The 25405-nt window shown below is 40.5% G+C and overlaps 1 protein-coding gene and 1 pseudogene across 3 annotated transcripts in view; one reads left to right on the top strand and one right to left on the bottom strand.

The window, feature by feature from the left end:
* Positions 1 to 25405, bottom strand: part of ANO4 (anoctamin 4) — a 416845-nt gene that overhangs the window by 368850 nt on the left and 22590 nt on the right. The window lies entirely within an intron of this gene.
* On the top strand, positions 27 to 536 carry LOC101097818 (annotated as a pseudogene).

Here is a 25405-nt window from a genome sequence, read left to right as displayed (position 1 = left end):
CCTCGTGGTGGAGCCCTTTCGCGAAGATGGTGTCAAAGGCGAAGAAGGAAGCCCCTGCCCCTCCCTAAGCCGAAGCCAAAGCAAAGGCTTTGAAGGCCAAGAAAGCAGTGCTGAAAGGCATCCACAGTCATAAAAAAAAAAAAAAAAAAAGAAGAAGATCTGCATGTCACCTACATTCCAATGGCCCAAGACACTGCATCTCCAAAGGCAGCCCAGATATCCTCAAAAGAGTGCCCCCAGGAGAAACAAGCTTGACCACTATGCCATCATCAAGTTTCCCCAGACTATCGAGTCAGCCACAAAGAAAATAGAAGACAACACTTTTGTGTTCATTGTGTATGTCAAGGCCAACAAGCACCAGATCAAACAGGCTGTGAAGAAGCTCTAGGACATTGACCAAGTGGCCAAGGTCAACACTCTGATCGGGTCCGATGAAGAAAAGAAAGCATATGTTCGACTGGCTCCTGACTATGATGCTTTGGATGTTGCCAACAAAATTGGGATCATCTAAACTGAGTCCAGCTGGCTAAATCTAAGTTTTTTCAACGTAAAAAAAAATGATAATAAAAAAATAAGTAATTAAATAAATGAACCTTGTGGTGGATAAACAGGTGTTTGAAGCTGTGTCATCCTTTATCTTATGTACACTTTATATTTTATATCTCCTCAAAAATATTTTTAGGTCTACTCAACAATTAATATTTTTAAAAAATAATTGAAGGAGAAGGAGAGATTACTTCTGACTGGGAGGAACTGGAAAAGCTGGTCATCATGGCCACCAGGATTCTTCTTTCTTATCAGCCTAACTGTTCGATGGCATGGCCTTGGAATTCTGCAGCTGTATCAGGCTCCAAGGTGGGGGAGGGGGGTGGCCACCAGGGATCTACAATCAATTAGAGGCATGTCCTGGTCACAGGTCTCGAAGTGTCAATACCCCTGGAGGGTTTCTCACCCATGAACTGAGGTGTTCCTGGCCTAGAGTCACTCCATTATGCCACATGGTCTCCCTCAAATGCCATCTGTGTTTGACACTGAAAGAGATGCAGAGATTTGGGAGTGAAAGAACAGGGGTCAGGTAGAGAGGAAAGAATAGTACACATATTTAAAGAAAACCAAAGAGCATTTTGGTTTGGGGCCAAAATGTTAGTTCTAATTTAACCCATTCCTTTTCAATAGAGTCCACGGTGGGGAGAGTATTACAGAGTAAATCATATTGTAAGATCACTTAAATTTGGCTCTAAAATGTGTATTTTTAGAGATAAGCATATCCATGGGGCACCTGGGTGGCTCAGTCGGTTAAGCATCTGACTCTTGATTTTGGCCTCAGATCACGATCCCAGGGTCCTGGGATGCAGCCCCACGTTGGGCTCCATACTGAGTGTGGAGCCTGCTTAAGATTCTCTAGCGCTCGCTCTCTCTCTCTCTCTCTCTCTCTCTCTCAATTTGGATTCTGGACACCCATCAGCACCTCTTCCCCTCCTGATAGTCTTCGTGCAGGCTCTGCGCTATGCCCAAGAAACAGAAAAAGTCCCTGACTCAAGGATCTTAGTATTGCACTAGCAACAGTTAAGTTAATGCAACGTCCACCCCTCTTTTCGAAGACAGAGCCTCTTACGCTGTTAACTCTGAGCTCTATAGATCTCCAGTGCCTTTTTATATCTCTATGCCATCACTCCTGCCAGGGCAAAGGAGTCAGATAGGAGCTCGCAGTTCCGGGCCACAAGTCCTCTTTCTCACCTCCTTCAACACAAGAGCAGATCTGAAGACCTTACTTACACTTAAGGAAAGGGAATACAAGGGAACTGGCAGAAAGTACTTTATAAGACAACCAGAATCATCTTTTCCAAATGGACATAAATGTTTTTAGTTATTCTGCTTTGCCTATTCCGAAAAGGCTATAGGTGATTTTAAGATATAAATTATGGCTATTTAAAGTTCACTCATATAGTGGAAGAATCAAGATTCTAAAATCTTAAGCCAGTAATTTTCAAACTTTAATATGCCCAAGAATAACTAGCGTTCTGTATAAAATACAGATTATTAAGGCCCAAGGTCCAAGAAATCTACACCAGTAGGTGAGTTCCAGAATCCATATGAACAGCACTCCAGGTGAGTCTGATGCCAATAGTCTAAGGAGATCCCTTTTTTTTAATATTTATTTTTGATAGAGTGTGAGCAGAGGAGGGGCATAGAGAGAGAGGAGTACAGAGGACTTGAAGCAGACTCCCCACTGACAGCAGCAAGCCCAATGCAATGCAGGGCTTGAATTGATGAACCCATGAGATCATGCCTTGAACCCAAGTCGGATGCTCAACCGACTGAGCCACTCAGGCTCCCCTAAGGTGAGCCCTCTTAAACAAAACTGACTTTGGCCAGAATATTCACTATAACTGAAAGCTGAGCTTTGAGTTTTCTGGTAGTCAAAGCAAAAAGGGGAAACATGGTGCATCATATAACCATCTCTATATTTACTCAGGGAGATAAAAATTTTATAAATTCTAAAAGTAATATAACATGTGTTTTTATTACTATGTAAGAAACTGAATTACTTAAAATATGTAAATACCAGCTCCTAAAATTTTGGATAATTTGGCTGAGAAAAAAAAATCTATAAAAATAGTAGTCAATAAAATTCTAAGTTCATTTTACTCCTGGAAATAATATGTTAAGCCAATATCCTATAGCCATTATACTTCTGTCTCTGGCTCATAAGCCTTCACAAGAGATGGCTTTTATGGTATGTAAGTTCAACAAATTTAATGGAGCCCTACCATAGCACTATGGGGTGGGAAACAAAAAGGTCCTATTAGACATGGGAATTAGAATGTATCATTCTAGAATGTACTTGTACTTTATTATGTCCACAGAACAAAGTTTTCGTAGGAGTAATCCACAATCCAGATGGCCTGCCCTTCTATGATAATTCCTTGTATTTGTATATCCCTTTAGAGTTCATACCAAGATTTCCCATATTCCTTTGAACACCACAATAACACTGTATATAAATTTCTAGGAGCCTCACATCACAAATTGGGAAACTAGGCTCAGAGATGCTAAGAGAGTTGCCCAGGGAACAATAGCTGAAAAGGGCAGAGGCAAGAATGAAATCCCAGGGTGTCTTCTTCCATTCTGGTGGGATGACCATACTAGAAACTCTCATTGTTACGGCATAACACCAAAGTAACAATTACATTTTTATTATCTTCATAAATATCCTGTTAATCTTTCTGCATTATTTATCAAGAGGTCAGATCCATTGTAGGAACCAGCTAGATTACTAGCATTTTTCCTTTGTATAAAACTCACAGCTGCATACTTCTCAGGATATCCTTGCATCTTTGATGAGAAAGGTGAGATTGATAAGGAAGCATAGTTTTGTTATTAAATGAATGCCAGCCAAGAAAATTGATTTCAGAAGTTCTGTGAGAAAGCATGGATGTTCTGTGGGTTTAAAAATGACTGTATGAATAGGTTTCTCTATCTTGTATTTTGGTTGGTTGTTGGTTTCAACAGAGAAGCTATTTGTCACATTGTAAATAGCTACCTAAACAAATGGTTCCTCACACATTAGATGCCATCATAAGCACAGAGATTCACAACACAACATTTTTAATATGTGCTAATTACTTATTTAAGAGTCAAAGTCTGAGATTTTATAAAAACAGAGTTGTGCCATCAAAATTAATGCTACTCCCACCCACTCCCCCTGAAACATCTAAACATAATGTGAACTCAGTGTGGGGAAACTAAAAATTGGGGGAAACTACAGAATTTTAAGTTACAGAAAAATCTATCTCCCGTCATTCAAAGATACTAGTAAAAACTAACTTAAAAGTACAGCATTTACTACTCAAAGCTGTAACAAACCAAAGTAATTTGATTCAATGAATGCATTGAGGATCTATGATGCCCAGGCCCTGCGTTAAAAATACATGGAAAATGGAGCGCCTGGGTAGCTCAGTTGGTTGAGCATCCAACTTGAGCTCAGGTCATGATCTCACAGTTTGTGAGTCCAAGCCCCACATCAGGACTTTGGATCCTTGTCCTCCTCTCTCTGCCCCTCCCCTGCTTGCACATGCCCATGTGTGTGTGTGTGCTTGCTCTAAGATAACAAACATTTAAAAAAATATAGTGAAAATACAGGAATAAGATGAAGTTCCTGATTGAGGGGCACTGCAAGACCCAGGAGAGGGATGGATATGTAAGCCCGTAAGTTAAAATGCAGCATGATGAGAGCTGAAATAAATGTAAAATGTACAAGGTCAGAGTCCTAACATTTTCCATGGGTTTCAAAGAATCTGTCATCTCCATAACCTTCATTCCACCCACCATGTGAAATATGTGTATTACAAAGCATTAAGAACTTGTCTCTTTTCCCTCTGGTTGGTTTTGACCTTATTTTCTGCTGAGCTAGTGGAGAGAAAGGCATTTATTTATTTATTTATTTATTTATTTATTTATTTATTGAGAGAGAGAGAGAGAGAGAGAGAGAGAGAGAGAGACAGACAGACAGACAGACAGACAGAGAGATTGAGCAAGGGAGGGGCAGAGAGGAAGGGAGAGGGAGGGAGAGACAGAATCCCAAGCAGGCTCCACACTGTCAGTGCAAACCCTGAAGCAGGGCTGGAACTCACAAACTGAGATCGTGACCTGAACCAAAACCAAGAGTTGAACGCTTAACTGACTGAGCCACCCAGGAGCCCCTGGCAAGACTCTTAGGTGAGCACTGTGTGTACTAAGACTCATCTTCCATTGCTGTGATTCCACCTGGTCTCAAGCAGCATAGGTTCTGGAATTCCTCAAATCTTACCTGAATACCTCTTCCTACTATTTTGTTAAACAACTTTATTATATTAATTAACTCAAATTTCCAGCATAAAAATGGTACTCCTGGGCAGCGTAATATGCAATTCAGTGCAGCATTATCAGACCAGAACTTAGATGTAAGATCCTCTGGCAAATCTGTTGTAGAACTGATACTTAGAAACTTAGAGCCTGACACAAAATCCAAACCTAGCAGTCCCCCTCCAGAGTCTACTTTGCTGTTTCATCCAGGATATCAATAAAATGTTTCATTCCTTCCATTGTTAGAAAAACAAGGTTTTGCCACATTTTCATTCCTTCTCAGTACATCTAAGTAAATAAAACGATTCGACATTTTTATTCACTTTAACTGATGTCTTTCTCAGGCAGCTTTCTCCTTGTAAATCCTAATAGCTAGAATGACCATATAATCAAGCAAGCAATACCATTAACTCACCTATAATCACCATGGCTGCCAGACTCACCTCTTGTCATCCTCAATAAGAGTGTGACCAATATTATTAACTTTCACTTTATATATTACCAGCACTATTCTTTCCAGAACACATGCTTGATTGAACGATGCACTGAGGAAGCATACGAACAAAAATGGTCACCTGGTAATTAGCCCAGCTGTCCATGAGTATCAGGTGGCCTTCTATAGTTTAGAGGTAGTCTACAGCTAAACATATTAGGTCTCCTTAGAGGCCACTCTTACCCAAATATGGTCCCCGCCCTGTGTTTTCTCCTTGAGATGCTAACAGGTGGTCCTCAGTTTAGGAAAGAGGTAGTTACTAGGCCTTTTGTTTAGAACACAGAAAGGAAGCTTGCCGTGTGACTCAAGAGTATGTATGCCTCTCATATGGTCAGGGTGAAACACCAATCCTGGCCCATGCTCAATAAATGTGGGGTAGACTGGTGAATGAATGGAAGAAGTGGGGTTATTATAAGTCATGGTAAAATTCAAGGCCAATTCACAAAAGCCCACATGACTAAAATAAAGCACTGAAACCCACGAACAGAGGATGAATCATGCTGGGTGCACCAGCAGTTGCTCCTGTACCAGGGCTGGAGGGGGCACAGGAGCCATCTGTTTAGAAAAGAAGAAAGACCAGAGAGGTCAGGAAACTCATTCAGAGTCACACAGCCAGGCTCCCAACTAGCACCCTGTATTAAGAGAGGAGCAGCAATTTGAGGGAAAACATGGTGCCATCAGGTAGGTATTAACGGTTAGACTTGGACGGGCAACTACTTCCCATCTCGGTTCCTGGCGTCCATGGCTGCAAAATAAGGAGAACAACTCCAAATGCTGATGGTTGACGTCAATGCGGTCAGTGTCATGAGTGCGTGGAAGACACCTGACACAGAACCTGGTACACAATAGGTACCAAATAAATATTAGCAACTTATCTCCTATCACCAATGGCCTTCTTCAAAGCCCAAAGAAACTCTGCATTCCCTTGGGAACAAGATTTTGTGTCGCGTAGGGACAGAGGCAACGGCAGAACAGTATAAAGAAATACATGGCAATGACAAACCCCAAATTCAGAATAGCGGTTGCTTCTGGGAGGAAAGGAAAGGAACATGAGAGCTTCAAATGTACCAGCAATATTGAGGTCTTCAGATAAGTGGCAGGTGTGTTTCATATTTTAATGCATTTTCTCATATCTGGAATATTTCATAATAAAGTATTTAAATAAAAGCAAGACAAAAGTCCTTGAAGAAATGGCACATGGGACCACAAAGTCTTTATAAGGGGGCAGACAAGGGAACACTTTGGGAATATGGGGCAGTGTCCCACGAGAGAGGTCCTGAAAAATGACAGGATGCTGGGGTGGTCCCTGGGCAAATGAGCTCAAGAAAAGCACATCACAACTTTGACCTCCATCACAGTTTCATCTGGCCCTCCTAAGAAATGTACAGAGAGACAGAAAACATTGTTTATATTTACATTTCCTTTCAAGCGTCAGGTAAGAAATTTAAGTGCCTTTTGTCCAGGGACAAAAGAAAAAAAAACCCTAGCCACAGTGAAGTGGTCACAGGTCCTCATCGAGTCAGCTCAGCCACACTGACCACAAACCTTAGGTAGGCTCTGCCCAGCCCCTCCTGGTAGCCCTAAAAGATGTGGGAAAGAGAAGAAGCAGGGGAGAAAAACAACTGAGCCAAGACAGAGGAATCCATTATGAACTCATTCTCTCCTCATTCTGGTCTCAGCCAAATTTTAAAAAGCTCTTAAATTAGTCTGTTCTTAATTTGACAAAGATATATGCATTTCACAAAGCAGGCAGTAGGTTCTCAATACATAGAATGAAAGCAGTACCCCCACTGCATACAGATGCCCACGTTTGGAGAGACTGAAGACTAGTAAGACCCAGTGGAAAGAAGAGATCTGTTGTCCAAAGACTTAACATGCTCCAATGTCTCTGAGCAAAAACACCCTTTTTAAGAGGTGCCTGGGTGGCTCAATTGGTTAAGCATGCAACTTCAATTCAGGTCATGATATCACAGTACGTAGGTTCAAGCCCCACTTCGGGCTCAGTGCTGATAGCTCAGAGCCTGGAGCCTGCTTCAGATTCTGTTGTCTCTCTCTCTGCCCTTCACCTGCTCGTGCTCTGTCTCTCTCTCAAAAATAAGTGAACATTAAAGAAAATTTTTAAAAAACACCCTCTTTAAGTTTCCCCATCCTCAAGAGAGTATACTAATATATAATTATAGTAAGTTGAATAGTGCCCCTTAAAATATACGTTTACCTAGAACCTCAGAATGTGACCTTACTTGGAATAAAGGTCTTTGCAGATATGATGAAGGTAAGGATCTTGAGATGAACTCATCCTGGATTAGAATGGACCCTAAATCCAATGACAGCTGTCCTTATAAGAGATGGAGAAGGGGAAGACACACCCAGAGAAGGTCATTTGCAGCCAGAGACTGGAGTAATGCTGTCACAAACAAAGGGGAGTCACCAGAAGCTGGAAGAGGGAAGAAAAGTTCTTCCCTAGAGTTTCTGGACAGAGTCCAGTCCTACTGGTATACTGATTTCAATTTTCCGGCCTCCAGAATTGTGAGAGAACAAATTTCTGTTATTTTATGCCATTAAGTTTGTGGCAATTTCTTGCGGCAATTATAGGAAACTAATATATGCCTTATAGTGTCAATGTGAACATCAAAGAAGAGCATGCATGTGAAAGCACGTGGTGAACTACTTACAGGGATAGAAGTGGTAGCTGTCATGAGTCACAAAATTTAGAAGAGCAACTTATCTGTGAGGAAACAAATTCTTGACCTGCCCCTAAGGGCACATACCCTACAGCTCTCTCCAGATAGGACTGTTAGAATGCTGGCATCTACCTCCTTGTCTTGCCGGCTCCAGACCCACTCGCTCCACTTGTATGGTGTGCCTTTGAGGAGGACTCAAGTGTCAGCTGGTAAAGAAGGGCCCATCTGCTCTCAGACACTGACCACATGGCAAGTATCCCACTCTGAGGTCACCATCTGCACTAACAACTCACCTCTAAGTACAGTTCAATGTCAACCTGCCTCTAATCCTGAATGAGCCAGGAACAAGGGCAGGTGACTCTGGGGCCAGGGTCTTTCCACAAACAGAGCAGTTCTGGGACAAAGAATTTCAGAGCAGATGAACTCCAGGCTGAAAAAGGAAGGGTCCAAGGCAAGGCCCTCAACCATCAATCTCAGATCCATAAAAGCCTCATCTAGGACATTCCCAGGTATAATGTGATCTGAGGACTCTTGGGTGTTTTATTATTTTCCTTTATATGAAAATCCATAGTCCTTGAGGGAGTGGAAAATAGATATGCATTGACTCAAGTACATGGACAGTGCAAAAGTGCAAAAAGAGTAAGATCCTAGATGGATAAAGACACACAGGGAAGGAAAAAGCGTGGCATAAACCATAAAGATAAAGGAATGGAAGAGAAAGGTGAGATGGTCCTCTTTGATGAATTTAAGGTAATTTTCAACTTCACAATATGCTTGTATAAAAGCTGGTACTGTTCCCATTTCATAAATGAGAACAAAGAACAGGGGGCAGGTTAGGGATCTGTGTTCAGAGAATAGACATCTACTTATCAGGAATTAATGGAGTAGACTCGGTGGCCTTCAATGGCTTCTTTCAATTCTGAAATTCATCTTCCTCACATGCAAAGTTTGCAGTGACCCCATCCTCCATAAGGTCAAGGTTCTTGGCATACCACACTCAAGGCCCTCACAATCAGGCTTACCTTCATAGCTAAACCAGGGGAAGAAGAGTATAGGAGTAATCAGAGATAAGATTGAAAACAGACAGGCAGAGGCCCAATCATGAAGGGTTAAAGAGATTGAACTTTATTCTCTAGACAACTGGGAACCACAAAAGTTACAAATGGAGTGATATAACCAAAATCTGCACTTTAGAAAGATTAAGGCAACAGCCATGTGAGAATGGACTGGAGAGAATCCAAGGAAGACCAGGGACTAAATATGGTCCAGACAAAGGTAACAAGGTTTGGACCCAGGCAGGGAGAGTGGGGATGAGGAGGAGACAGACTCAGGAAGACTTACCACCTGAATGTGGGCAACAGGACAGAGCAAAGAACCTAGGATTAGTCTAGTTTTCTGGCTTAGACAACTGAGAGCATTCAACAAGATAGAAAATACAGAAAGGATGGATAAGAATTTGGGGCAAAAAGATGGTTTTTGGTTAACCTGAGTTATGGTGCTGTGTGACATCTATATGGATGTGTCAAGAAAGAAGTCAGAAAGGGTCAGGTGAGAGATTTGAGCCTAAAATACAGGCTTCAGGTGAAATAGGAATTGTGGCTACAGACCAGGAAGGGCAAATGGAGTAAAAAAGGAGGCAAAGGGCAGACTCTTGGTGTAGACTGTCTTTTAAGGGACATACAGGGGAGAAGGTCTAGTGATGGACAGAGAAGTAGAACAGAACTCATGGCTAATGAGCTTTAAGGAGGAGATCTCCCAAGAGTTGAAATATCCCACAGAGAGAGGAGGAAAGATAAGTATGGGAAAGTATCTATTGGGTTTAACAATTAGGTGGTCACTGATGACCATGAGAATATATCCCATGCAGGGTAAGGGGAGATGACAGGTACAGAGTTAAGTAATAAGAGGTTAAAAAAGAAAGGGGAGGGAGGAGAAGGAGTTCTATTTTCTCTTGGATGAAGTTTGGCTGGGACACTGGGCAGTAGCTAGAGGGGATTCAAGTTTTGAGTTGGGTTTTGCTTATTTTGTTGGGTTTTTTAAATTTATTTTTGTTATAGATTGAGAATTGAGTTTTGTCTCTTTGTTTATAAGATATATAATGAATGAATGTATATTCTCACTGTAAAGAAGGGGAACTAAGAAAGTACAGTACCTGAAAAGGCCAAAGGGACAGAACCCAGTATTATAAAGAGCAGCCACGAAACAAAGAAGGGGTGTGAGGGAAGGAGGTGATGAGAGAGGAGTGTATTCCAATGAATCATAACAATTTATGTAATAATGGTCTCTTCTAGAAGCTTCAAAGGGGTCAGGGACCCTACCTTTTCATTTTATTTGACACAATGGCAGGTGCATAAGGGGTGCTCAATAATTATTAGGTGAATTAAGCACCCAACTAGAGTTATGGTCATGAAAATAGCAGTAATTAGGTGCCAGCCCTTTCTAAGAACTTCAAGTTGATTGACTTTTTGAATCCTTACAAAAACACAATTATGGTATTATCATCATCCCTACTTTATTTTTAAATATCCAGAGCAGGTAAGTAAGACCAAATTGAAAATTCAGATTTTTTTTTTGGCTACTATTCTGTTTTAGTCAAATGGTGAAAATATTTCTAAGTAGTACAACTGAATTTACACAGCGATTTTTTTCCCCTCAAGATGCAAGACAGACTTAAAAAAAAAAGAAATCAAATGTTGGGTGGAGTGAAAAGAGGTATCACCTAACTGCTCTCCTGCCCCCTGTTAAGTTTTGGGCCTCCTGGTCAATTCCTATTCCATCACTAAACCACATTATAAAATAATTTTCTTGCACAAATTAAAGTGACACCTTCAGTTTCATCCTGAATCTTCAACTCAAAAGTATTAGCTACAATAGCCTTTACTATGTTGAAAATTCAAAGCTATGAGTACAAACCATAACATTTCTTGAAAAAAAACCATGAGGGGTGGTAAGGTCCTGAACAGTCTTGACAATGACCGTTTTGGGTTTTTGGATTTGCAAAGACAACAAAAGCAAAAACAAGTGGGACTACATCAAATTAAAAGCTTCTGCACAAAGAAAGCCATCAACAAAATGAAAAAGCGATATACAGAATACATGTAACAAATTCTTATGTCATACACCTTAAACTAATGCAATGTTATACATCAATTATATCCCAATAAAAGAGAGAAAAGCTAGCAGTACAGATGGATAGTGTAAAATACCCAAAATCACTTAGATGGAACTTTCAAATCTTTGTGGCTGCATTTTATTTAGTAAGGAAATGGCATCTAAGGCTTCATAAAATGGTAACAGTAGTACTAATGACACTTGAAACCCTGACTTGGGATTAAGTGGGGAAAACTACCCTATTTCTTTTCATGCTTTGCCACTCAGACTCCTCTTAGCAAACTGACATTCTAGGACCAAATGATCCTCTGATAAAAGAGTTATAGATTAAAATAATAAAAGATTTGTCCTCTGTCACACTTTCCCCAGAAAAGGGAAAATGGTTAAATGTTAAGGTTTCAAAAGACTTCTCTGCATAGGGAAGGAAGGTACATCAGCTGCAAAATCAGCAAATTTGAGAGCAGGCAAGAGCAAAGTGAGTGTTCAAACAGCCAAGAAAACAAATCATTGTGTTGAGCAGGTGCCAATAAACTGGGAAGAAATTTAAGGTTAGGTCTATTAATTGTAATTAGATGAAGATGATCAAGGACGCTTGTAATCCAAGTATTATGATTGTTATAAAGAAGTTTTAAATTAAGGATTAGGGATACAGCCTTAGCTTAAGGATAGAACTAAGACTTTAATAACCAAACCATTTAATTTGACAAATATTGATCGACAATTATGTATCACTTACTGTCCAAGGCATAGGGATTCAAATCAGACATTTTCCCCTCACGCATGGCTCAGGGTGAGGATATACACTCAACTAGAAGTCACTGTGGTTAACTGTCTGAATAGGGCGCTATGGGAAAACAGAGGAAGGAGCATGGGGTAACCCTCACAGAGAAGTGGTATTTGATCCAGATTTTAAATTTTATCAGGGAGAAAAGAAGGAAGAACAGGGCACTCCAGGTAAGAGTTCAGCATAAAAAGGCGGGAAGACATTACAGTACACCAGCAGGGCTGGAACACAGGATCTTTGGAGGCAACACAGCCAAGAAGATAGGCCAGGCAAGAGCATGAGAGTCTTAAACCCCACACTCTAAAATTCAGACTCAAATTATCAGTGGTCAGGGACCACCGATACTTTGCATTTTTTAAATTTATTATTACAATAGATTTATCATTAGAAACATTTAGTATATTCATAATTTTGTGCAACCATACTATCCAGTTCCAGAAAACTCTCAGCCCTCCAAAAGGAAACCCTATATACATTAAGGAATCACTCCTCATTTTCCCCTTCCCCGCAGTCCCTGACAACCACTAATCATCTTTCTGTCCCTACAGATTTGCCTATTCTGAATATTTCACATAAATGGCATCATAAAATATATGGCCTCTTGTGTTCAGCTTCTTTTGTTTTTAGCACAATGTTTTCAAGGCTCATCTATGTTGTAGCATATATCAGTACTTAATTATTTTTTATGGCTGAATAATGTTCCATTGTATGAGTATACCATATTTTGCTTATCCATCAGTAAATTGACATTTGGACTGTTTACACCTTTTGGCTATTGTGAATATTTTGCTGTGAGCATTGTTGTACAAGTTTTTGTTTGAACACCAATTTTCAATTTTGGATATGTACCTAGGAGTGGAATTGCTGGGTTATATGATAATTCCATGTTCTACTTATTGTAGAAATACAAAATCCACTGATGGTTTTCAAGTCAAGTAATGGAATGTTGGGATCAATGTTTTAGCCAATGAAAATCAGTAGCTGGGGAAAGAGAACAGATTGAGAAGAGAGTCAAGGCCAGGAGGCCATCCAGGAGGCTACTGTCCTAGTCAAGAGAGCTTCAATCCATGGCAAGGAAAGTGACAAGAGTGAAGAGAAAAGGGTAGATTTGAGGTACATTTCTGAGGCAGAATGAGCAAGAATTAATGAACAATATGGGAAAAAATGGAAGAAATTTTGTTCATAGTGTTATGTCAGATCATGGACTATGTGTTGACAATTCACCTCCTTCTGAACTGATGCTGTGCTTCAAAGAGGAGTCCTGTCTTAGTGACTCCTACATCCCTGGTGCTTAACAGGGAACCTGGTCCATAAGTGATCCAAGAACAATATTGTGTCTGATTGAATAATGATGCCTGCATTATTATTCATGAAAGAACAACTGGCAGATCATGACTGTAAATGAGGGGTTAAAGAGGACTTTTTACTCTTTGAGAAACAGGATGGAGAGTGATGAATTTTGTTGAAACAGGAAGTGGTTTAGACAGGTGTTTGTGGAAACATGAAGGTAACGATGTCCAGTAGACAGCAAGAAATTCAGAATGAAGTCTCAGGAAAAATTGGAGACAAAAGACAGTATTTCGACATACACTATTGGCAGTTTTGCTCATTAGAATCTCTCATTGAGATCCCTAATTTCATAAATCAGCTCAAAATACCATAATACAATAGCATAAATATCTTCCTAGGAAGAACTGGGGAAAATGAGCAAAAACAGTGGTGTGCATTGTAGATTAATCTCAGTTATGCCCACAGCTAGGACTCAGCCCCAGGCACATTTCATGTTGGCAGAACATGCAATCTTCAAGCATCTACTTTCTTAAGGTGGCACTGGAAAGGAGGAGCTTCTACAAGGAAGTTTAGGTAAAAGGAGGACAAAATAACCAGGGTATGAGGAGGACAGCATGGTGTCTCTCTCAAATATCGCTAGCTCAGCCCCACGGACTGAGATCTAAGACCTACTTGAGAAAAAAAGCCTCCTTTGAGTCAAGGAAACAATGTGTGTGAGATCAACCGTGACAAATGGTGTCATTGGCTCTAATTCTTTACCCTTCCCTAAGTCCACATCCTTTTGCTACGTAACTTTGCAGTGCCTCCCAATGACAGACATTCTGCCCCGTCCTTAACTGGGCTCAGCCATTTAGCATGGTTTGGTCAATGGGATATGAGCAAGTATGTTGCCAGCATAAGCTTGCCTGCAAAGCTTTCTCTTGCATGACTGCATTCCAAGGCTAACCTACTGGAGGATAAAATAATTGTGGAGCAGAACAGAATCATCCAGCTGATCCAGCTCAGGCCAGCCTGGATCAGCCAATAGCCCTTCAAGACACTGAATGAGGCCCACCCAGATCAACGAGCCACCTAATCCCAGATGCACAAGTAAATGCTTAGCATCATATGCCACTGAAGTTTTACAGTTGCTTGATATACAGTATTATTGTGGTAATGGTCAACTGAAACAAGATTCTTTGCCACAGTTCTTTGTTGACTCAACACTGTTGGAAACTTCAGGGAACATAGAGCCCCTCTGAGGCATCCAGCTTTGAGACAGTCCCCTTGCCACAGGCATCATACAGGATTGAAGGTACATTATTAACCAGTCTTCAGAAAGAAATAATTTCTTTGTACAATAGACCTCACACATACCCCAGAAAAAAAATTTTCCTACGATCCCTATATTGTTTCAGAAGGATTCAAGATAATATTGTTCAATGTAGAAGTTGTAACTCATTAGTAGGCAATAACATCACTTTAATGGATATTGATGAGCACTTTTTGGGGGACGAATGGAATGAAAAACACCTGAGCTTATGACAAATAAGGCTAAGTATTTTCTGTAACATTTTTCACGGGAGATGGGGGGGGGGGGGAGATCACAATACAAAAGTATTTCTCACTTTAGGTAAGAGTCAAAAAAAAAAGCCACAAGTTCAAAGAAAGTAGCTAAATAGCATTTTACAACCCATCAAACTCTGCATCCAAGCACACCCCAGGAGAAGTGAGGAGCCAGGTAAGAAAAGAAAGAAAAGGGGCACCTGGGTGGCTCAGTTGGTTGAGTGTCAGACTTCAGCTCAGATCATGATCTCACCCTTGGGGAGTTCAGCCACGCATCCGCTCTGCACTGACAGCTCAGAGCCTGGACACCACTTCAGATTCTGTCTCCCTCTCTCTGCCCTCCTCCTGCTCACACACTCTGTTGTGTCTCTGTCAAATATAAATAAACATTTTTAAAATTTTTTAAAAGAGAGAAGAGAAGGAATCAAATGGGCCAGAGTAATTAAGAGCAGCTTTCACTCACGTTTTCGGATTTTAAACACTTTTGTCTACCGTACCTCATTTGAGTCTCATAAGAGCACCGTTGCACAGATGAAGTCAAGGCTCAAAGAGGTCAAGCCCTTCGTGGGAAGGTAGGTCATACGTGACAGCGTGGGAGAGAAGCCAGGTCTTTGGTCTCCATATTCCCGCTATAATCTCCACCAGTTCCAACGCATCCTGGAGATGGCGCTCAACCTGCTGCCACAGAGACTGCACCCGTTTCCAAAATCTAAAGTAAACACCCTCTTGATAGACTTCCTAGTAAGGTTTCGGTTTTGTTTGTTTGGGGCCAGTAGGCGCAGCACCCGCTGCAGGAGCTGGGATCCAACTGCGCCGCCAGGTGGCCGAGCTCGCCCTCGGTGGCCCTGCAGGGTGCGCTGCGCTTGGGCGCCCGCCTCCGCCTCCGCCGCCGCCGCCGCAGCCTCCCCCGCGGAGCCCTCGGCGCCGCCCACGCCACGCTTCCCCGCAGCCAGCCCGCCGCAGCCACCACCGAGTCCCCGAGCCCCCGATGTCGCCCACGCTGCCTGAACACGGGCTAGCGCTGCGCTGCACCCGGCCAGCACCGCCCGCGAGAAATCCCTAATTAGTGTTTTTTTTTCTTTCACTGAGCTAACCAAATGTTATTTGTGTGATTCTTTAATATCTGTTGCATCCACTAGCCTGCATCACTATCATTCCATAAAGAAAGGGACCCTATCTGGGTTCAGCACAGTATACCCAGCACCTGATGCAGTGCTTGGCACGTGGTAGGCACTCGATGAACAACTGTTGAATAAATGAATATGAATCACTGCTTCTGATGAGAAAAGAACAGCCAACTCTCCCAGTCTCCAATTACAACCTTAAGTCAGCTGAGTCATTTTCCCAAAAAAGACAAAAACTGTACAAAGTTTCCAAACATATACCCTCATAACAAGGTGAACTCATAACAAAGTGAATCTGAATCCAGGTGCTCAGAAAACCTGCCCAGATGCTCGACATCTTTATCCACAGAACTGAGCCCTGACCCCTCTACCTGGGTCTTGGCTTTTAAAATGATTTACAAGTCTCCCTGTGTCCACAAACTTGCTGGATGAACTCTGATGAGCCATATCTCAAAACTCCTAACCGACTTCAACTCAGCACTCAAACAAGTAGCCAGTTATCTCCTCCCCTTCCCCACCAAGGTCCGAGGAGACTTACCCTTCCCGGGGCTTGAGAGTTCCAGGGTTCCTCCACCTCGCCTTCCCATTTATATCATCTTCCCAACTTCATTTCAACTAGCCAACGTGGTGGATGCTAGCCTACGCCATGTCACTCTCCCAGCTGCTGCTAGTGTTAGTGCTTTATGGCTCTCAGCTGAGTCTCCCTCTGGGCCTTGCCCTCAAAGAGAATGTCTCCAGGTCATTCCCCGCCTTCCCTGTAGCAGGTTACATTCAGGCCATGATGGGAGGCTCCAAAAACCCCATGGTGGGACAATTTTGAAGGGACATCCCAGCTCTGCATTTCCCTTTTATGATGGCCTGAGGCTGTTGTACATCGTCACAGCCCAGATCCTCTCTCTGCCTAATCCTCCACCTTTCCATCACCCCCCCTTCCCCCACCAACCACATACACACATACACATTGATCCCAAGGGCTCTCCCCAATAAACTTCTTACATGTACATCTCTGGCTCAGAATCTATTTCCCAGGGAACCCAAATCAAGATAACTAAGCTCCCTCCCAAGTCAATACCATGGTTGTTGGGTTTTTTGTTTGATTTTTAGTATCTAAACAATGTACATGAAAAAATTAGAACATTTATACCTCAGAGGTATAAATAATAATTTTCCCATCACAAGCAGACCTTCCACTTACAGCTGGTGGTAAGGCAAATGTTTTTGCAGAGTGCTCTTTTGGGAACTCAGAAGCATGTTTTCATCAAAACAATACTACCAACGATCTTTAAGATCACTTTCCTCCATAGTATCTGCCTGCTGGTAACCATACATTCTTCGGTATAATATTGTTACCTGCATCTCACACTACATTCCAAGCTCCACAACCACCACACAGGAACTTGTTAGAAATGCAGAATCTCATGCCACACACACCCCTCCTAAATGAGGATCTGCAGTTTAACAAGATCTCTAGGTGATTTTTATTCACATTAAAGTTTAAAAACCACTGGTCTAAACCATAAAGCTTCATCATATTTTGACCTTATGGAAATACTTGGGATCTCCACTCACTCACATACTACATCCATTAATCACAAATCCCACTGAAGCTATCTCTAAAATGTCCATCACACCCACTCCTTTTGAATTATATTTCTCAATTTCAGTCAAGCCCTCTTATCTCTTGAGGACCACACTTTGAGTAGCAAGAGTTTAGATAACTAGATGAATGGATGACTTTATTCAAGTATCTGAATGCCTTTGATTCTAAAATAGATCGTTCTTTATAAATCAGATTTAATACAGCTTTAAATCAAGCTTTTCAATTTCTTGTATCAGAAATCCTCCAGTAACTTCAGAGCTGCATCATTTAATTGACTTTGTCCTCATGTGCCATTAATCATTCCCTGATTCACTGGTGTCTTCAATCTTCTAAAGCTAAATAACCACCACACGCAGAGAAGGAATTAACAGGATTGTGCTAGAATCACAAATCAAATGATGGATATGGCCTTGAATTCTGAAAAGAACAATATAGCCAAATTTAAGAGAACGAAGGGAAATTAGGAAACTTGAAGGAAGTTCAGCGATTTATTTATCTTAGCCAATTCTCTTGTCAAATGAACATTTCCGATGATCCTCTTTGTTCTAAAGTGCAGGTGGTCCCCTAATGATGTCAGTTTTTCTCGGAGAAGTGGCATATACGTGGTGGTTAAGGTTCTGGACCTGATCACAAATGTCAATTAGCTCATGGAATGCCAAAAACAAACAAACAAAAAACAAACAAACAAAAACCCTGGAAATACCAGAGTAATAGCCCAAGAGAACCCAACTACCACATGCAAGAGTATCTCTGTGGATAATTCATTCTGTACTCAACCTTGAATATGAAGGATACAGCTACTCCCAGCTGCCCTGGAATCTGTACACTGCCCACTGCCTAAAACACTGGTCCCTCACCTAAACAACCTCTACTCAAATGGCTGCTCTTTTTCTGTGACGTCCTCTATCCAGCCAGTATGCACATCACCTTCCAAAAGGCCAGAACAAGTGATTTTACTTGTTATAACTACCCAACTTAAGTAGGTTAACCATCAGACCCACATTTCATATAAACCTTACCAGGAAATTTTTTCCATAGCTTAAGATTAAAGTTAAAACACTTCTTCAGGGACATTTTAACAAAAGGAAAGACTGTTAAGGCAGAGAGAGAAGCAGGTAGATTCCCATTCCACTAAAAAAGATTTATATGGTGGGGTGCCTGGTGGCTCAGTCAGTCAGATGAGCATCCGTTTCTTGATTTCAGCTCAAATCATCATTCCAGAGTCATGGAATCGAGCTCCACATCTGTGCTGGGCTCTGTGCTGGGCCTGGAGCCTGCTTAAGATTCTGTCTCTCTCCCTCTGCTACTCTCCCCCACTTGCATGCTCTCTCGCTCCCTCTCTCTAAAATAAAAAAAAAATCATATAAGAAATTCAATTAAAGCCAGACATGGCAGAAAAAGGGAGAAAAAAGAAATAATGAACAAATGCAATGACTAGAAAGCAGCTATAAACATGGTAGATATTAATCCAACTATATCAATAATCATTTTAAATGTGAATGGTCTAATATATCACTTAAAAGACAGATTGTCAGAATGGATAAAAACATAAGACCCAACTCTATATTGTGCACGAGAAATCCTCTTTCTTTCCTTCTTTTGTTCTTTCCTTTCTTTTGACCTCCTTCACCTTTTCAAAATATAATAGCTTAGAAACTGGTGTCTAATCTATATTGTCCTGTTTTTTGTAGATGTCCTCCCATTACTCTGTACCATGAATTGAGCTGGGCTAACACTCAAGCAGACATTTTGGCTTTAGACTGACTGGGCACACAGTGTGCAAGCAGGGGCAGGCCAGTGAGCATTTCTGGGCATCTCTAAAAGGGAGACCACTGATGTCCCAGCTGGGTCAGATTACTCTCATGGTCATACCAGTAGCTCAAGTTGCAGGGTCACTTTTTGTGGCACCTTACCTCTGAAATTGAGAACTCCCCTGTTTCCTTCAGCATCAATTCTGAATGTATCTGGTCACAATTTGTTGAAAGAAATTAAATTCATGCTATTAAATAGAGAACTCTTCTAAAGTACTCTATATCTTCAGGCAAATCCTTGGCATCACCATAGTTTGTCATATCTCAAGTTTTCAGAGCTCACACATACAGAAGCACTGGTAAGCCCCACGAGGTCACTGGGAAAGGTAAGAGAACACCTTCCATCCTATAGCAAGACATAGTGCTGTGCTTAGATTATAGGTACACAGGTAAAAGCAAGACTCTTGGGAAATGATCACCAATCTGAAACAGAAAATAGTCATTTCACATCTTCCTTTCCTTTCACAAATATGAGGAACATATTTAAAATCCATAAGGAGTGTTTGGAATTCATTAAGAATCTCTAAGACCCAACTCTACCAGGAGACCACTAGGGGGAAAGTGGCATAACATAAGAGGGGAAGAAGGAGGCCACAACACACAAGGAATGAGTTCTTGCTTATTCCTGTGTGTGAAGGGAGATTACCAATGGTCTTGGACAAAAATGGAAAAGTTCTGATTTATGACATAATCTCAGAGGACTGCAAACTGGGAGCCAGTAGGCAAGTACAAAGGTGTCACCTTAAACTTGGGGGTAAATCTCCCTCTTTGGAAGGAAATCCCTCCATGCTTCTGACCATGATACAGTTTGCAAAAGGCTCTTGTTAAATATAAGCTAAAAGTCATTATAACCTACAAACACATTCTCAACAATTAGGTTATCAGAATACTCCTACTAAGCAGAACTCCAGAGAACAGGACCAGATTAATTGGTGTAAATCAGTGGTTTTTAACTGGGGGCAATTTTGCACCCTCCATCCGGGGACATTTGGCAATGTTTGGGGATATTTTTGGTTGTCACAACTAGCAGCCATTTGAGTAGAGGCCAGCGATGCTGCTAAACATCTACAGTGCACAGGACAGCCCCACAGCAAAGAATTACTCAACTCTAAAATGTCGATAATGCCAAGGGTGAAAAACTGATATAAAGGAACAAAAAGAGAAAAGGTCTAGGTTTGGCATGAGATAAGATTTAGGAATAGTTAAAAGACACAAAGAAATATGGAAAAGGGAAAATCAAAAATGCCAAAGGCATACTTTATCAAGGATAGGCCCAGATAGAGCAGAGAGAACAGAGCCCTGGAAATGCCACAAAGGCAGGGCCCACTGCTAGGACAAGGTGTAACACACAGGAAGAGAAACTCCAAGGGAGAAAGTAGCATTAAGAATTAGTGGTGAACATGAAACAATGAGTTCGGGACCATGTCACATGCACTGCAGGATGCTTAGCAGCATTCCTGGCCTCTACCCACTGGATGTCTGTCATACCTCCTGCCCACTTGTGTCAACCAAAAATATCTCCTGAAATTGCCAAATGTCCACCATGAGGTAGAATCATTTTTGGTTAAAAACTATTCAAGAGGTTCTAGAGGTATCTTTTGGAATTAAAAAAACACAAATATATATAGACATAGATATAGATAGATATAGATATAGATATAGATAGATATAGATATAGATATAGATATGGATATTTACATATATACATATATATGTATATATGTATATATGCATTTTCCCCTTATTTCTTTCATCTTAGTCCTTTCTTCTAGGTTCAGTTTCCTTCTTTTCCAAAATAGACTTTTCAGTCATTATTTCAGTAGGTGTGCACTGGGTACACTTTCCTAATCTTTTCCCAAAAATGTTCTTATGCTGACCTCCTTCTTCAATAATCACTTAACTGGACTTAGAATTCTGAACTGACTGTTATTCCTTCAGCACTTTTAAGATACCAGTCCACTGTCTTCTGGCCTTTAGCATTATTATTGGAAAGTTTATCCTCAGTTTATTTCTCATTTGCAGGAAATCTGTTTTTTTCCCTTAGAATTCTAATATTTTTCTCTTTGTGTTTTGCTGACTCACCATGATATGTTTATAATATGTGGATTTAGTTTTACTTATTCTGCTTGGCACTCATTGTGTTTCTTGAATCAATTCTGGAAAATTCTCATTTTCTTTTTTTTTAATATTCTATCTCTCTCCATTCTTTCTATTCTCTTAATCCAAAACAGGATTTCTATTAAATTTATATTGGACTTTCTCATTCTGTCTTCTATATTTCAACCTCCTCTTTCTTGTTTTTCCTACCTCCTATCTCTCTATCCTGCACTTGGGGGTAATTCCTTCGGCTCTATCTTCTAGGCCTAATTCTCTCTTCAACTGTCTAATCTGCAGTTGAAATGGTCATAGAAAATGTACTAACTACATTTCAGGCTCTACACTGACCAAACAAATACATAATTAAGACACTAATTCTCAATTCAAGAACTTTACATATAGTTGGCCAGCCATACATGAAAAGAAAACTATTTTGCAGTCTAACAAGAGCAGAATTCAAAATGTCAATAGGAATTGCCAATGGAAATGGAAAGAATAACTAAATATGCTGAGGGGAAAAGGAAAAGAACTCACAGAGGAAGTCACCTCTTAGGTAGGTTTGAAGAAAAAAATTTCTAGGAGAGTGTAAGGAAGGGTATCCACTCAGATGGCACAGCATGTGCAAAATCAGGATCTTAATGGAACAGTAAAGAATTATGTATAACTACTGTGTGGATACATCTGAAGACAGTGGTGAGATGTTAGGGCGTCAGTTAAAGCCAGTTAGGAAGGCCCTCAAGTACCATATATGAAGCGTTTAGACTTTATTCTGTTGCCAATGGGGAGGCAACAGAGGTTTTCATGGGTGGCAGGGGAGGGTAGTAATAGAGGGAGGGAGGAAGACAGGAAGACAGAAAGAGAGACAAAGAGATAAATTTGGAAAAGTGAATCTTGTGGACATGGAAGAATTAAGATGTAGGGAGGCTGGTATAAGACTGCTGTACTAGTCTAGGTAGAGATGAGGAGAGTTTGAGCTGAGATAGTATTAATAGGGATGATGAGGATGTTCTAGATTAGAGATATATCTAAGGTAAACATAATGAATGTGTTAGCCAGCTGGCTGTGGAGGCCGATAGCCAGCACAGTGTTGAGCATGAGGACACTGACTTTTTGGCTTGGGAGTCTGGACAGACTGTGACATCATTAAACAGAGTGAGAAATTCAATTCAGAGAGCTATCAGAAGAAAGTTCCTTTTGTAGCGTGTAGTTTTTAGATGTCTGGGATATATCCAGGCTGAAAGTTCTGGAAGGCAGTTGTAAATACATCTTTAAAGCCTGGCAGGGAAATCAGATATGGCAATGGCACTTTGGAGTCATGAGCACGCAGCTAGGATATGAATACAATGGGAGAAAGTGACTGAGAGTCAGCTGATGCCAAGGAATGACCAAAAATGTAAGTCATGTGCTGGTGGTAAAGAAAATTGTAAAGCTTGATCATCAAAAACGGGTATCAAACCTACACTGAATATCTGAGACAGAACCAGTTTCCAGACTTTCCTCCTATGGTTCTCCCCAATTGATCTTCTTTTAATTGAGGAAATAATTTAATAACATCTTTTGTACTCAATGTATTTTTACTAATATATTTTAATGTTACATTTTTTTGGAATAGCATATTTTAATACTCTATTATTTGTACCTTAATAGTATATTAATAAAATAATTCAATAACAAAAATGTGTATGTGATCAACTAATGTGAAATTTTCTATCTTAGCACTTACTACACTGAATTAAAATACTTGATTTCCTTATATACTTCGTCCTGCAGACTTTGAGCTCCCTAGGAGTGATGCCCTATTCAGTTTTCTATTCCGAGGACTTATCATAGTACACAGAACAGAGTGGGATCAGAGGGATGTATGGATAGAAGGATGAATGGTTAAAGCCAGCCAGACAATAGAGACTGTTTTTCCAACTGAACCTGCTACAATTTATTTCCTGAGTAAAACATCCTCTACCATGAGGAAGGAGTGCCATGTCCAGGGCCACCATGCAGAGTTTCTCAGGTTGTTCACTGTGCAAGGTGGCAGGTAGGGTTAAGTGTAGTCAAATCAAGAGAACCTAATGTGCAAGTTAGCCATGCAAATGAAGGGAAAGGATGATAGCATAGTGTGGTGGCAAGAGTAAGAACAGCTCAATAAAATGAGAATTCTCGGTTTTTTTTAGTTGTTTCTAGAACTGTAGAGTGGTGAGGTTTATAAATGGAAACGTTATTTTTAAATATGTTTGGTGAAGGGGCGCCTGGCTGGCTCAGTTGGTTAAGCATCTGACTTCGGGTTAGGTCACGATCTCATGGTTCATGGGTTCAAGCCCTGCACTAGCAGTGTGGAGCCAGCTTGGGATTCTCTCTCTGTCTCTCTCTGCTCCTCCCCCACTCGCACTTTGTCTCTCAAAATAAATAAACTTTAAAAAAAGAATAGGTTTTTTTTAATTAATAAATAAAGAAGTCTGGTGAAATTCTTTAACATAAGAAAACAACAATCAATAAACAAGTACAGAGTGATTTTGTGACTAAAATTTGTGAGCTCCTCCACATCAGACCTGCCATTTGCACAGAAGAAAGATATCTTACAAGTATGAAGAGAGGTCTGGCAAAATGTGGAATCTTCAGGAAATTCTGGTATAGCTGAACTGTTTACCTCACCCCAGAGATCTCTTCAAACTAGTAAGAGAAGCAAAAACTAAAATATAGATAAGTAATAATATCAACCTTATTTAAAAAAAAAAACAGGAAGGAAGGAGAAAGGAAACTGGGTGCTTTCACACTGAAATTACACATTAAAATCAATACATTTCTGTAAAAAAGCAAGTAAATATAATAATTAACCCACATATAATCATAACTGATACTTACAGGAGGTCCCAGCATCTACAATTTTCTATAATAAAATACTACATGCTTGTTTAATATATCTTTAAATGCTCAGGCTAACTTTATAAGTATACAAATAAAAATAATAAACAGTTGCTTGGAAAAACTCAGTATTTTATTGCTAATGGAAAGTTCCCAGGAATGAAGAAAACTATGCGCTTTTAATTTGTTTTTGAAAATCTGCAAGGTAAAAATAGAAACCTCTTCTAGAAATTGGATTGCTTCTGAGTATGGTGCTCTGTGGAAAGAAAAAAGTCAACTCACAGAGAAACGTGATAAAATGTTAATGTGGCAGCTGCCATTTCACACTCCTCTTTGCCAAGAAATGCCAGAAGCCTGCAGCTACCCCGGCCAAAGGCAACAACACTTCATTTCTTAACTTCAGATTTTATTAAATTTTAAAAGCAAGCAGAGTCAGTTTTCATTCATGATAATATCAAAACCCTAGAGATTTCAAAGTTCAGCCCAGATCATGATTTTTCTACTCTCAAATTGACCCTCAATCAGGACAACTGGAAAGATAGTTTGCTTTGCCATGGCAGAGCTAATGGAATGCAAATATTATTCAATGCTCTGTAATAACCATCAATCCACTTAACCAAAGACACTTTGGAGGGTGTCCCCCAAGGTATATATAGGAACCTCAGAAACCAAAATCTCAGAAGAGAGCAGCCTGCCCAGCGCAGACGGCTGAAGCCCACTTTGTGCCATGGACACGGCATCCCCTGGAGGGGCCCAGGAATCCTCATTTTTAAGAAGTTCAATGGTGATCCTTCACATTTAGTGAAGTCCGCATTTACTGCTTTTAGAGATTGCTTTTGATAATCTGGAACTTCTGCAACATCAGCATCTCACCTCTAGGTGGCAGCATCTGTGAATTGTTCAGTGTCCTTGTGACTGTTAAGGTTCCAAAGACTTATTCCCAGAACGGGAATTACACACTGGATTTGTCCAACTAAACCATTACTTCTAAGTGCTATATCTATAGAAGAAAAATGTAGCATGATAGATTTTTCATGATTTAAACTTCCAACTTAGACTTTAGAAATAAAAACAACTGGTTATCCTTGCATAAAATTTTCTGTAACTCATTTCAAGTGATAAATTTTAAGGCAATATGTTGTGAGCATTTTTCCTGCCTTTATTGTTT

The sequence above is a fragment of the Felis catus genome, chromosome B4, assembly GCF_018350175.1.
Source record: "Felis catus isolate Fca126 chromosome B4, F.catus_Fca126_mat1.0, whole genome shotgun sequence".
Lineage (NCBI taxonomy): Eukaryota > Metazoa > Chordata > Mammalia > Carnivora > Felidae > Felis > Felis catus.
Note: the sequence above shows the minus strand (reverse complement) of the source record. Positions and strands in the feature narration are given on the sequence as shown.